Source organism: Mandrillus leucophaeus, unplaced genomic scaffold (assembly GCF_000951045.1).
Source record: "Mandrillus leucophaeus isolate KB7577 unplaced genomic scaffold, Mleu.le_1.0 Scaffold709, whole genome shotgun sequence".
NCBI classification, from domain to species: domain Eukaryota; kingdom Metazoa; phylum Chordata; class Mammalia; order Primates; family Cercopithecidae; genus Mandrillus; species Mandrillus leucophaeus.
In genome coordinates, this window is record NW_012107686.1 from 772333 (window position 1) to 785211 (window position 12879).

Consider the following 12879-nt stretch of genomic DNA (forward strand, 5'->3'; position numbering starts at 1 on the left):
CTCGGCCTCCCAAAGTGCTGGGATTACAGGCTTGAGCCACTGTGCCCGGCCTTTATTTTCATTTATATTGAACAATTAAAACAAAAAACATGAACAGAATCCTACACTGAAAAATTCATTTAATTATCACCTTACCAGCTCATAATTACTTCATTCTGAACTGAGATAACTACTTTAGTGAAACAATGATATTTGTTTTATTGTATTATGCACAAAACACAAACTTCCAATGATTAGGTTTATTTTCAGTAATATCATTATTCTTAAATTTTATTCAACATCAATAATAAAATAAGTAGATATTTAATGCCTTAACCAAATAATGTAAAACTTAACCTATTTTAATCCCTGTTTAGTGAAAACAAAGCACATGTTTATACATGGTCAATATTTTACTCCTTATATGCTTAGATTTTTACTTCTGGCCAAAGGATTTCCTACAGCCTCCTCAAAATCAAAATTTCAGCCAGGCAAACAGTCTGTCAGTAACTGTTGATCATTTAGAGAAAATACTAGTGATTTATTGAAAGATCTATACTTCTGTCTTTCAATAGTAAATGAAGAAGTAGGCCAAGTGAACCATGATATGATGACATGGAGAAATGAATATCTCCACAATTGCTGCTGCAGATGCAGAAGAAATAGAAAAGTGGCAAGTTGAAATCAATACTCATTTTAGACTTACTGATGGAATGCTTCATAATTACCAGACTGACCATAAAGCACAGGACTCCAGGTCAGCTGCAAAGGCCATAACCTTCTGTCCTTTTTCACTTTATAGTAGACATAAATGGAATTGTTCTGTTTATACTTAAATATACACAAGTATTTTATTATACAATCTGATATAAAACCATGTGAAACTCTCATTGACTGAGACTCCTTGCTGAGGATTAGACTGTTTGAAAGATTCTCAATTGCTCAAGAGGTAGAGTTCTATAAAAATTAATCATTACTTGAAGAAATGACTGATTAAAACAGATTACTGCTTTAATAAAATCACATGCCAAGGCTAGATAAACATCCTTTCTTGCTAACATATCTTCATATAGAAAGTACATTAGCAGAAAAAACTTCCTTTCCCTCAGATGATGATACAGTTTCTCTTCAAATGGGAATGTACCATAAGGCTGGATTGGGGTAAAGTCTTGTTTTGACACAGACACAATTATATTTTTGAAGCACGAGTAGTGGGCAAAGACTTTTCAACATATTCATTTATTTCTTCATTCATCACCCATTCATTAATTAACTCATTGAACTGATACTTTTTTGACTGCCTACTACATATGCTATGCACTGTTGTAGGTTCTGGGGGTAAAGCCACATAGAGAATAGACAAAAATCCTTATACTTAAGGTATTCAATATTATCAGGATACACAAACATATAGCTGTATAATATACTGCCCCATATGAACAACTATTATTTTAGGGAAAGAAAGGGAAGAGGATAGTTCTGAAGCCTTTATTTCAAATCAGATGGAGACAGACTTCTTTGAGAAGGTGACATCTGAACAGGGATTACAATGAAGCAGGGAAACTTGTATTGCCAATAACTGAGGGAAGAATATGCAGGAAAAAAACAATAGGTGAAAATGTCCTGACAGAGAACATGACATTTATTAAGTCTGCTTCATTAAATGAAGTTTTGAGAGTGGAAATAAAATACTGAGAATATTGTAGATGGAAGTTGTGATGGTTCTTTTATCAAACTGTTAATACTCAGCTATTGGAAATTGAGAGATCAATATCTCCTAAGGCTGAGTTATTATTAGGTTCTTTATATTATATAGCACAATTCTTTAAGTCCTTCCAGTATAGTATGTTTTTCTATTCAAAAAATAATATGCACTGGTGTAGTATTTAATTGGTCACCTTACAGAAGCAATAATACTCAGAGTTAACTAGAGAAAGAGTCACCAAATAGTCTGAAATACACAAGCAACTCTAGCTTGATTGTTGGAATTGTCCAATCCTTTGGAACTACCTTGACATGGAATTCTTAAACCACTGATAAAAACCTGCAAACATTTTAAGTTCTATTGAGTCTGAGATACCACTGCCCATCACATGAACATTCTTTACTCTAAACATACATGGTGTATTGTGTACATACATATATTTATTCATAACATATGCATGTAAACACATATTAAATATTGGAGCAGCCATGAACATGTACCAGTTGCCATATGTCACTCAATGTTTATTTCAACAACTTACTATTCATCTTTAAGGAGCGCAGTTAGTTGACAACTCCCAACAAATAATAACTGCAGGATCTGCTGAGGCCATGCTCTCCGGGTTTGCCCCTAGCCAATGACTAAGCATGGCATGGTCAAGGGAGGACAGGAAGATCGGGACCTGGCCATTTTGACTCAATCAAGAACTCCTCTGATGGGCAGTCTTCACTCCAGAGCTTTCCACAGAGGGGGCTGAGAGCCTTTCAGATCTGTACTGTGGCTTGAGGCCTGTCATCCCTTTCTATCTGTGTTCTTTCCTCTTTTATCACTCATAATTGCTACTTCCCAACAATTTTTTGGACCCTAAGTGCATCTGAGCATTTGTCCCCTGGAGCACCCAACTCTCACATGTGTTTATAGATGTACATGTAAATATCTATTTTTGTAGGGTAGGTAATACATTATTAAAACTCTTTTCACTTACTAATAGTATATGACTAATGCCACAAAAAGACAGACAAGTATTTTGTAGTTAAATATATCCTACTTAAATGTTAAAGGGGGCTTTCATATAACGAAACATTTGACATTTGTGAAGAATTTTTAACGAGAACATCAATATACAAGGCAGCCTCAATAAAGCATTTTCCTACAGAGTTTAATATAGGATTTGGTTTGGTTGTCACATCTAAATTGCTTATTAAAGGATCAAAAGATTCTTATTAGAAGGTATCCTGATATTTGAGATGTCCCCATGTCATAGAAATCAAGTGTTGGTGCAGGACAAACCTTTACTACAAATCTTTAATATTTACAAATATGTATTTGTATTGAATTGAGAACTTCTCTGATTACGTAGGGATGTATTATAATTACAGTAATGTAAGGTCAGCATATACATTCACAATTATAAAGTGATTTTTGATAAAAGTATTTTAGTTTATTAATGAGACTTTCTATTTATGGTACTATAGTTATCCTTCAGGATTTTTTCCAACAATTAAAAACTTGACTCATTCTCAGGATAAAATAAATAAAATTGAGGAAACTGTCAATTAATTGTTCTTCACTTACAGCAAAAATAATTAAAGTCAATTGCAAGAACAATTCAATATTAGTCCTGATTATTCATTTGAAACTTCCTATTTTCCCCATGTTTTTCATAAATGCAGAACACTTAATATATTCTATACACATAGAAAGAGTTGAAATTATATGGGCAGCACTTTACTGTATCAATTTTCTTTACAGTGTCTAAGGACTACTGAACATGGAAAATATTTACCACCTCAGTCCATGAGATTAATATAAAAATTAGTGCTAATATAATGGTGAGCCATGTGGTTATATATCTTACATGTAAATTATCTCAGAACTAAAAAATAAAACCATCAAAAAGAATATATTATATTACTGAATCTACTGGCAGAGGATATCATTTGAGGAATGTTGTTTCTACATTTTAAAATTAATTAAAAGAAAATTTGGCTATGGGAGTTTTGTTTAAAAATATAAATTATACCACAATGTAATCTAACATTCGTTTGACTAGGCAACAAAAATTTCCTGGCCTTCTGCCAAGATTATGTTATTCCTAGAAATATAAAATAATATTACTCCTTCATGTTATTCCATATCTCATACTTGCATCAAATGCAATTACTACTGCTTTTCAAGAAACAACCATGAAAAGCCAATAAATAAAGTATTTTGACTTTGAGTTGGGTTCTCACTACAAACGAATTTCCAGACGAATAAATGGCAAGTTATTCATTTGCTACTCCTTCCACCAAGTTTAACAGAAGCCTCAGAACCTTCAGTACATCTCAAACACTGTAAGAGTAATTTATGATCCTGAAAGAGAACACACCCTATTTGGGATTAAACGACCACAAACGATGAGCCATTTTATGAGTGTCAAGTAAGGAATTCAATGAAAAGGTGATTTAAAAAGCAGACATAACATCTTCGAATTAATCTTTGCTCTAATTGACAAGTAAATGCCTCTACAATATTGGATATTTTTCCCTTACAGCAAAAATGGCAGTAACTAGTCATTTCATTATGGATAAGTTGCTTTACCACTTGAGCGTGTTTTCTCTTCCGTAACATAAAGAGGTTGTATTAGAGGTGGTCTAGTTAACTATATTCAGGGGTCAGGCACTGAAATGAGTGGGTCAGTATAAATTAAGATAAAAGACTGCTTTGATCAAGACTTCTTTTTCTTTTTTTTTTTTCTTTTTTTTTTTTTTTTTTTGAGATGGAACTTTGCTTTTGTTGTCCAGGTTACAGTGAAATGGCACAATCTTGGCTCACTGCAACCTTTGCCTCCTGGGTCCAAGTAATTGTCCTGCCTCAGCCTCCCAAGTAGCTGGGATTACAGGAGTGCGCCACCATGCCTGGCAAATTTTGTATTTTTAGTAGAGACGGGGTTTCACCATGCTGGCCAGACTGGTCCCAAACTCTTGACCTCAAGTTATCCACCCTCATCAGCCTCCCAAAGTGCTGGGATTACAGGTGTAAGCCACCGTGCCTGGCTTAGCAATAAATTTTATCTAAGGGCATTGAAATTCCAAATGATTATTAAAACTCATGTGAAATATATTTGCTCCACAACCCTCCAAAGCTCCTAAATTTCAAATTTTGGAGCAAATTATCCCAAAATTCTCTCAGCCCTCTTCCATCTCTAAGAAGCAATCTAGAAAAGTCCTGATAATATGAACCATTAAAATCCATATAAGACAGGCACAAGATAATAGAGGGGATTAATGTAGAAAATTATTTCTTACTCTTTACTGACTCCTGTTAGAGAATTGGATATCAATGTTTCTGTTATTTTATCTGGTCTCTAAATCACCCAAGTATCACTTAATGCTACATCTTCCAAGAAAAAATAAAAGCTCAGATATTATGGGAAGAGAACCAAAAATATCCCAGCTCATAGCGTAATATACACATTTATTGGGAACCTACTATGTGTAAGACACTGTCCCAGGCATTTGGGATAAATCAGATAACCGCACTGACAAAGATTCCCACCCTTATGGGGCTTATACTCTGCAGAGACAGACAAGGAAACAATCATTAAACTTTAAGTAATTCTCATATATATTAGAAAATGGTGTGTGCTATGGTTTTCTAAAAAACAAGTAAGTAAAAGGGATTGGGAGGGTGGGAGACAAGTGGCGGAAGGTTGAAGTATCGAACAGAAAGGGTCAGAATTGGCCAGGTGCAGTGGCTCACACCTGTAATCCCAGCACTTTGGGAGGCTGAGGCAGGTGGATTACTTAAAATCAGGAGTTCAAGACCAACCTAACCAACGTGGTGAAACACCATCTCTACTAAAAATACAAAAACAGCTGGCTGTGGTGGGGCACGCCCATAGTCCCAGCTACTCAAGAGGCTAAGGGCAGGAGAATCACTTGAGTCCGAGAGGTGGAGGTTGCAGTTAGGCAGGATTGTGCCACCGTACTCCAGCCTGGGCGACAGAGCAACATTCTGCCTCAAAAAAAAAAAAAAAAAAAAAAAAAAAAAAAGATTCAGAAGAGATAGACTCAGTGAGGTCCAATTTGGGCAATGTTTTGAAAGATCTAAGGGATTTAAGCATCTGAAAGAGGCAATACAGCCTCTTTCAGCAAGAGATGCCCTGAGATGGCATCAAGTGTCCTGAGTAAAACTGCAAGAGGTCAGTGTGAGGGAAGGAGACAGTAAAAGGTCTGAAAACTCTCCTAGAAAATATTAACACTGCGCGTGTTAGCTACTATATGGACTTTCATTCTAAGTTACAAGTGAAATGAGGTATCATGGCTAATGGCAACTGCTTTGGTATTAAGCAGTTCTGTTTATCAGCTTCAGTATCAAGTTGCTTCATCTCTGAGCTTCACCTAACAAATAATTATAATGGCAGTATGAGTACCACATAGGACTGGTTATAAGGATAAATGAGATAATGCCAAATGTCGTACTGTGACTGGCACAGAGAAACTGTTCAATAAATTGTTTTCTCTGAACTTGCTACTTCCAACACAAAGTATTTCTCAAAAAAATGAGTATCACTGATACCAGGACTATTCTAAAACTTATCTCCAACATCTATGCTCAGAATTATGAATCAATTAACCAGAAAACCTCTACTATGTGCAAGGGATTATTTTAGGTGCTGAAGGGATACACAGAATTTAAAATGTAGTCCTTGATATTAATAAGAACATGATTTAAGTGAAGAAATAAAACATACACATAAAAACATAATTTAATACTTCTTACCTATCAGTAAAAAGGAATAAAGTATTAGATCTGCACAAACACATTTGGATGACTCTTTTTTTTTTTTTTTTTTGAGACAGAGTCTCGCTCTGTCCCCCAGGCTGGAGTGCAGTGGCGCCATCTCGGCTCACTGCAAGCTCTGCCTCCCGGGTTCACGACATTCTCCTGCCTCAGCCTCCCAAGTAGCTGGGACTACAGGTGCCCGCCGCCACGCCCAGCTAGTTTTTTTTTTTTTTTTCATTTTTAGTAGAGACGGGTTTTCACTGTGTTAGCCAGGATGGTCTTGATCTCCTGACCTCGTGATCCGCCCACCTCGGCCTCCCAAAGTGCTGGGATTAAAGTCGTGAGCCACCGCGCCCAGCCACATTTGGATGACTCTTAAACTCACTGTGTAGAAATGAAGAAGCCACACACAAGAACACATAATCGGTGATTCCATTTATACAAAATGAAGACTAATCTATGGTGACAAAAGGAAGGTCAGTGGTTGCCCAGAACCAAGAGAAGGTGTGAGAATGGACTTTACAAAGGAGTACAAACAATCTTCACAATCTTTGGAAATGTTCTGTATCTTAGTTGTAGCATTGTTTCACAAGTGTAAACAATTGTCAAAATTCATCAAAGTGTACACTTTAAATGTGTTCCATTTACTGTGTTCCTCCATAATAACAGATGCTGGAGAGGATGTGGAGAAATAGGAACACTTTTACACTGTTGGTGGGACTGTAAACTAGTTCAACCATTATGGAAAACAGTCTGGCAATTCCTCAAGGATCTAGAACTAGATGTACCATATGACCCAGCCATCCCATTACTGGGGATATACCCAAAGGATTATAAATCATGCTGCTATAAAGACACATGCACACGTATGTTCATTGCGGTACTATTCACAACAGCAAAGACTTGGAATCAACCCAAATGTCCATCAGTGATAGACTGGATTAAGAAAATGTGGCACATATACACCATGGGATACTATGCAGCCATAAAAGGATGAGTTTGTGTCCTTTGTAGGCACATGGATGCAGCTGGAAACCATCATTCTCAGCAAACTATCACAAGAACAGAAAACCAAACACCGCATGTTCTCACTCATAGGTGGGAACTGAACAATGAGATCACTTGGACTCGGGAAGGGGAACAGCACATACCGGAGCCTATTATGGGGAGGGGGAAGAGGGGAGGGATGGCATTGGGAGTTATACCTGATGTAAATGATGAGTTGATGGGTGCTGACAAGTTGATGGGTGCAGCACACCAACATGGCACAAGTATACATACGTAACAAACCTGCATGTTATGCACATGTACCCTAGAACTTAAAGTATAATAAAAAAAAAAAAATTATTGTGGCAAAAACAAAACATGATTGTAATAATTGATCAGAATGGATTGAATAATCACTACAGTGTATCTTCCACTATAATTTGGACTAGAAAATTACAGGACTAGTTTAGATATGCGAGGTCACACAATAATTTCCAGATATTTCTTGAATTGCATTAGGTCTAGAAATTTTGCTAAGCTTGAAGATAAACTTCTCCTATTAAGTTGTCATTAGCTGTGGCCCTATTCAGTCAACGTCTGACTAACTTTATGACACCATTTCTTTTTTTTTTTTTTTTTAATATATATATATACAGTTCATTCCCTCTTAGAACTGGCCCTTGCAGAGATTTCCAACACTTTCTTACTGTTTTCAATGTAACTATCAAACATTTTAATTGCAGTTTTATTTTTTAAATATGGGCCATTCTGGTTTCTATCTGTAGCCCTTTTCCAATGATGCATAAAAGAGGAAGTGGTATGTGTAACATATCTAATCTTAAAAAGGACACACTTTCCAAAGAATTTTATTTTCAAAGTTATCCTACTATTGGTTGCCAATAATTATAACCATTTTTATGAAATGACAAATAAAAGAGATGCATGTATCTGTAGAGAGGCAGAAAATGAAAGGCGATATTGTGCTTGTGCTCTTCCTAGGATTCAACTTTGATACAATATTCTATGAGGTTATCATTTAATTGTTCTACAATCTAAATTCCCACATTTCAAAAAATTAATTTTCCTATGAAATTAATTGCTTAATATAAAAAAGCACATTTATAATTTATTCTCCAGAAATGAATGCTTTGGAAATACATTTAAATAAGTTTTGATGGATATCATTAACAGTGAAATATAATTAAAAGAGTAAATTATTTAGTTGTTTTTTTTAACCAGAAGAAAATATTTCTATGAAAGCTTTCTGTTCAGAATATTAAATGCCTAAGAAGTCATACTAGATTTTGAATGTAGTACCTATTTTAGAAAGCAAATTCAGGATTCTTGTAGACAGATTAAAAATTATTTCCTAATATAGATGACTCAAAGAAATACCTGCTAAACAGAGAGTTAAGACTTCTGAACGCAGACACAGCTTGAAAAAGAAGATGATGTATTTTCCATGGAGCATTTGCCAAAGAACTATTCAACAGAGACATAAATAATTAAAATTAAACCACAGTCGCTAAAATAAATGAACCATATTCTGAAGCAATAGGTTGACTTTTAATCCTGATTTTCACATACTTCTAAGCTCACAAAATTTAAGCATCTGCAGCAAATCGCCACATAATAATTTGAATTAGCTGGATTCCACTGTAATTTCTGAAGTGCACGTCACTCCAATTTCCAACGCAGTACAACTGAAAATGTATCAGATAAAACTGGTCGCAGAAGGTTTGAAACATTAAATGCTTTGACAATGACAAATAGCATAAGGTAAGATGTGTCTTAAAAGGAGGGTCTTCTCACTACACTGTGTTTATTAAATTGTAGGACATCCTCTGCCACATTAGAGGCCTTATTATTTTCTTCTTTCTAGACAAGGATTAGTAGATGTGGGCCTTGCTTCCCCCAAGTTTATATTACTGTATAAGGGTCACCCTGTGAAATAACAAGATTACCAGAGAGACAATATTTTTAAAAAATTAAAGAAAGAGGATAGATTGTGTCAAAGCCCTCCTTAAAGAGATAATTTGTTTTCATCTATTATTTTGCAGGATGTATCAAAGAAAATCTGTAGAAAGACAAGCAGGGAAATGTGATAAGAGACTATACAAACCATCTATAGGTTCTCGTTACATTATTTTTCCTTGATGTAACCCCATGTTGGTCATGTGATAGAACCTTTGATATCTGGCAGAATTATGTCAAATATATGAACTGCAGTTTAAGAAGCATAAATGTCAGGTTGTTGAAACCTTCCACATCAAAGTAATTTGTAAGGGTTTTTGAATAGGAATTACAGTAGTTTATTAGATGTCATGGGAGATAAAGAAGATATACTGATATTAGGCATACAGATGTCTTTTAAAACATGTAATAACTGAAGAGACAAGACATGAAAGATACCAAAAGGCATTTTTTTGTGTGTAAATTAAGCACCTAACCATAAAATAATCAGAGAATTAATCAATCTAAAGTAACATGAATATTATCAAGAGAAGGCTGAGCAATACAAATAAAAGAAATAATATCTCTCCAAGGCAACTCACAAGAAATTAAACCTTGCTGAATGTCAGTTTCCCCTTTGTGACAGGGATCAGGCTGAAGGCCTAGTGTCCACAACATGTTGGACAATGTGGGATTTTTAAGTGCATAATAGATCCCAATCCTTTAAATCTCCAAACCTCACCATATCCCATATCACATTACACTTCAGCTCTCCAATGGAAGGGTAAGTATCTAGGAGTTCACCCTTTAAGGACAGTAGTGCTAAAACCCTAAGTATGTACTTGGGATCAGCCTCCAGTTGAGGTTATTAAGTCTAAGTCAGTTTTACTTTGTATTATAAGTATATTTGTCAGTATCAATTAAACAAACCGTATCACTTGGGTAAAATATTTAGAAAACGGAAGGCATTTCAGGTGGAAGGTGGGTAAAAGTAAGAAAATAGAATTGGAAACAAGTATGGCTTACTCAAGATAGCATGAACAGACCTATTTGTCAGAGTGAGGATTACAAGTAAAATTATTAAATAAATAGGGCTCTTAAATAGTATGAAAATAATGTGGAGGAATCTGTAATCGATATGACAGGTAATAAGGGAATATATGCACATTTCTGAGCAAGGGCATTCCGTGATGTTGTACAAGTCAGAGAGGGTGAAACCTAACGAAGAGAAACCAGCTAAAGCAGTTGGCAGGAATGATGTAATGTAGAACGAGGTGATGACTGCCACCTGGATTAGACTGAGCTCAATGGAGGTAGAAAGGAAGAGACAGTTCTCCTAAGAATCAAGAGAACTGAACTCATAGTGAATCACCTCTTCAATTCTCTTCTCAAATGTCATGCTGCCAGTGAAGGCCTTAGCTGACAATCTCATGTAAAAATTACACCTCCTTTTCTCATCGGTGCACTCCCGTGTCCCATTCGCTGTTTTTTTTTTTTTTTTTCCCCCTCTACAGAAGGTATCACTATCTGACACACTATTTATTTGGCTTTTGTTGTTGTTTTTGTTAATGCTTGTTTCATACCATTCAAATGTGAGTACAACGATCCATGATTTTGGTCTGTTCATTTCCCTGTTTCCCTGAGCCCACAAGAAGGGATTCAATAAATTTTAACTGAGTAAACAGAATGAATTAATATCCAATAAAGAGAATAAAGATGAGGCCAGGCACGGTGGCTCACACCTGTAATCCCAGCACTTTGGGAGGCCGAGGCAGGCAGATCACGAGGTCAGGAGATCGAGACTATCCTGGTTAACACGGTGAAACCCCGTCTCTACTAAAAATACAAAAAAAAAATTAGCCAGGCATGGTGGGGGGCGCCTGTAGTCCCAGCTACTCAGGAGGCTGAGGCAGGAGAATGACGTCAACCCAGGAGGCAGAACTTTCAGTGATCCGAGATTGCACCACTGCACTCCAGCCTGGACAACAGAGTGAGACTCCATCCCCCTCCAAAAAAGAAAGAAAATAAAGATGAGAAAACATTAATTATGCTTTCAAATTTCCTTACCTGGGGTTCTGGTACAAAGTTATATGTAAGTAAGAACTTCATTAAAGGATCTCAAATAAATCTTACAATCTTAAAAGGAAAGTTCAACAACAGTTCAATATCATGTGACACTAAGAAAAAAATCTGATTTGACCTGTAGGTAATCAAAAACAGACTAAACAGCAATCCAAAGAAACTTCCAATAGTCTGCAAGTTCTTTAGTAAATGTGAATGACAGCAATAATTTGCCAGTTTGTATTCACTAAATAGATTTTCAAGCTTTCAAAATATTAAAAAATGTTTTCATTTATCATTGCAACACGCGTGGCAAATGGAAGATGGAGACACTAACGAGTTACTCCCATACGCCGTCCTTCCCATATTAATGAACAGAACGTTACTTGCTTCCATACTAAACTAAAAAACGGTTGGAAAGTCATGAAGTTCTCCAAAGCAATGTTAGAGCCATTAGATTAAGAAAGTGAGTGTAACAATGTACTATTTTTTTCCTTTAAAAAAGCCTAACCTCAATTGACCATTGAGAAGGATGGCTTTATTAGATCATGAGGGGTCTGAAATACCATTAATTCACTCATCAGCATCTAGAAATATTCTCTAACCAGGGCAAGACAAAGAAAATGCATTTATTCTCAGAAATATTCATTATACCAAAACATTTATTCATTTTGCTTAGAAAGAATCACTGAAGTAAAAACAGATAAAAATTAGAAAAAAAAAAAAAATAAAGCAAATGTTGAATCACATTCTGAGTTTAGTATAAAATAAGAATAAAAACAATATTTCTCGGGAACTGAAAAAAAAAAGAGGTCATAAATATTAATGTACTAGATCTACATAAAAAAATTCTAAATGAAGGATTTTCATGACTCTAAACTAGAAACCACTTTAGCTTATCTTGGAAAACACTACCAGTGAAACAACTTAATATCAGTTAATTTTGCTTTCTAATTCAATTTGTGAGACAGCACTGGATGTATTGTGAAATAGTACATCTCCTGATCTTCTAAGATACCATGTAACTTTGGAGTGCTGAGAGTATATGACAGCACCCTGGTAAAAACCCATGCATGGTATAGTTTGATCTTAGTGGAGAGCTTTAGCTGTAACCATCAGGTTCTGACTTGCTATTTCCTTACGTATAATGTGGAAAAGTTTTTACCTCGGTTATTTTTTCTCATCTACAAAAAGGAAGTCAAATGTCATTGTCCCTTTATCTCAGATAGTAATTATGAGATATCAGATAAGAAAATGCAGGCTGGGCGTGGTGGCTCAAGCCTGTAATCCCAGCACTTTGGGAGGCTCAGACGGGAGGTCAGGAGATCGAGACCATCCTAGCTTACACGGTGAAACCACGTCTCTACTAAAAAATACAAAAAAAACTAGCTGGGCAAGATAGCGGGTGCCTGTAGTCCCAGCTA

The 12879-nt window shown here is 35.7% G+C and overlaps 1 protein-coding gene across 1 annotated transcript in view; it reads right to left on the bottom strand.

The window, feature by feature from the left end:
* The window catches only part of LOC105528199 (neurexin-1), a gene marked incomplete at its 3' end in the record, with an annotated part of 881468 nt that overhangs the window by 735322 nt on the left and 133267 nt on the right, over positions 1-12879 (bottom strand). The gene's annotated exons all lie outside the window — the stretch shown is intronic.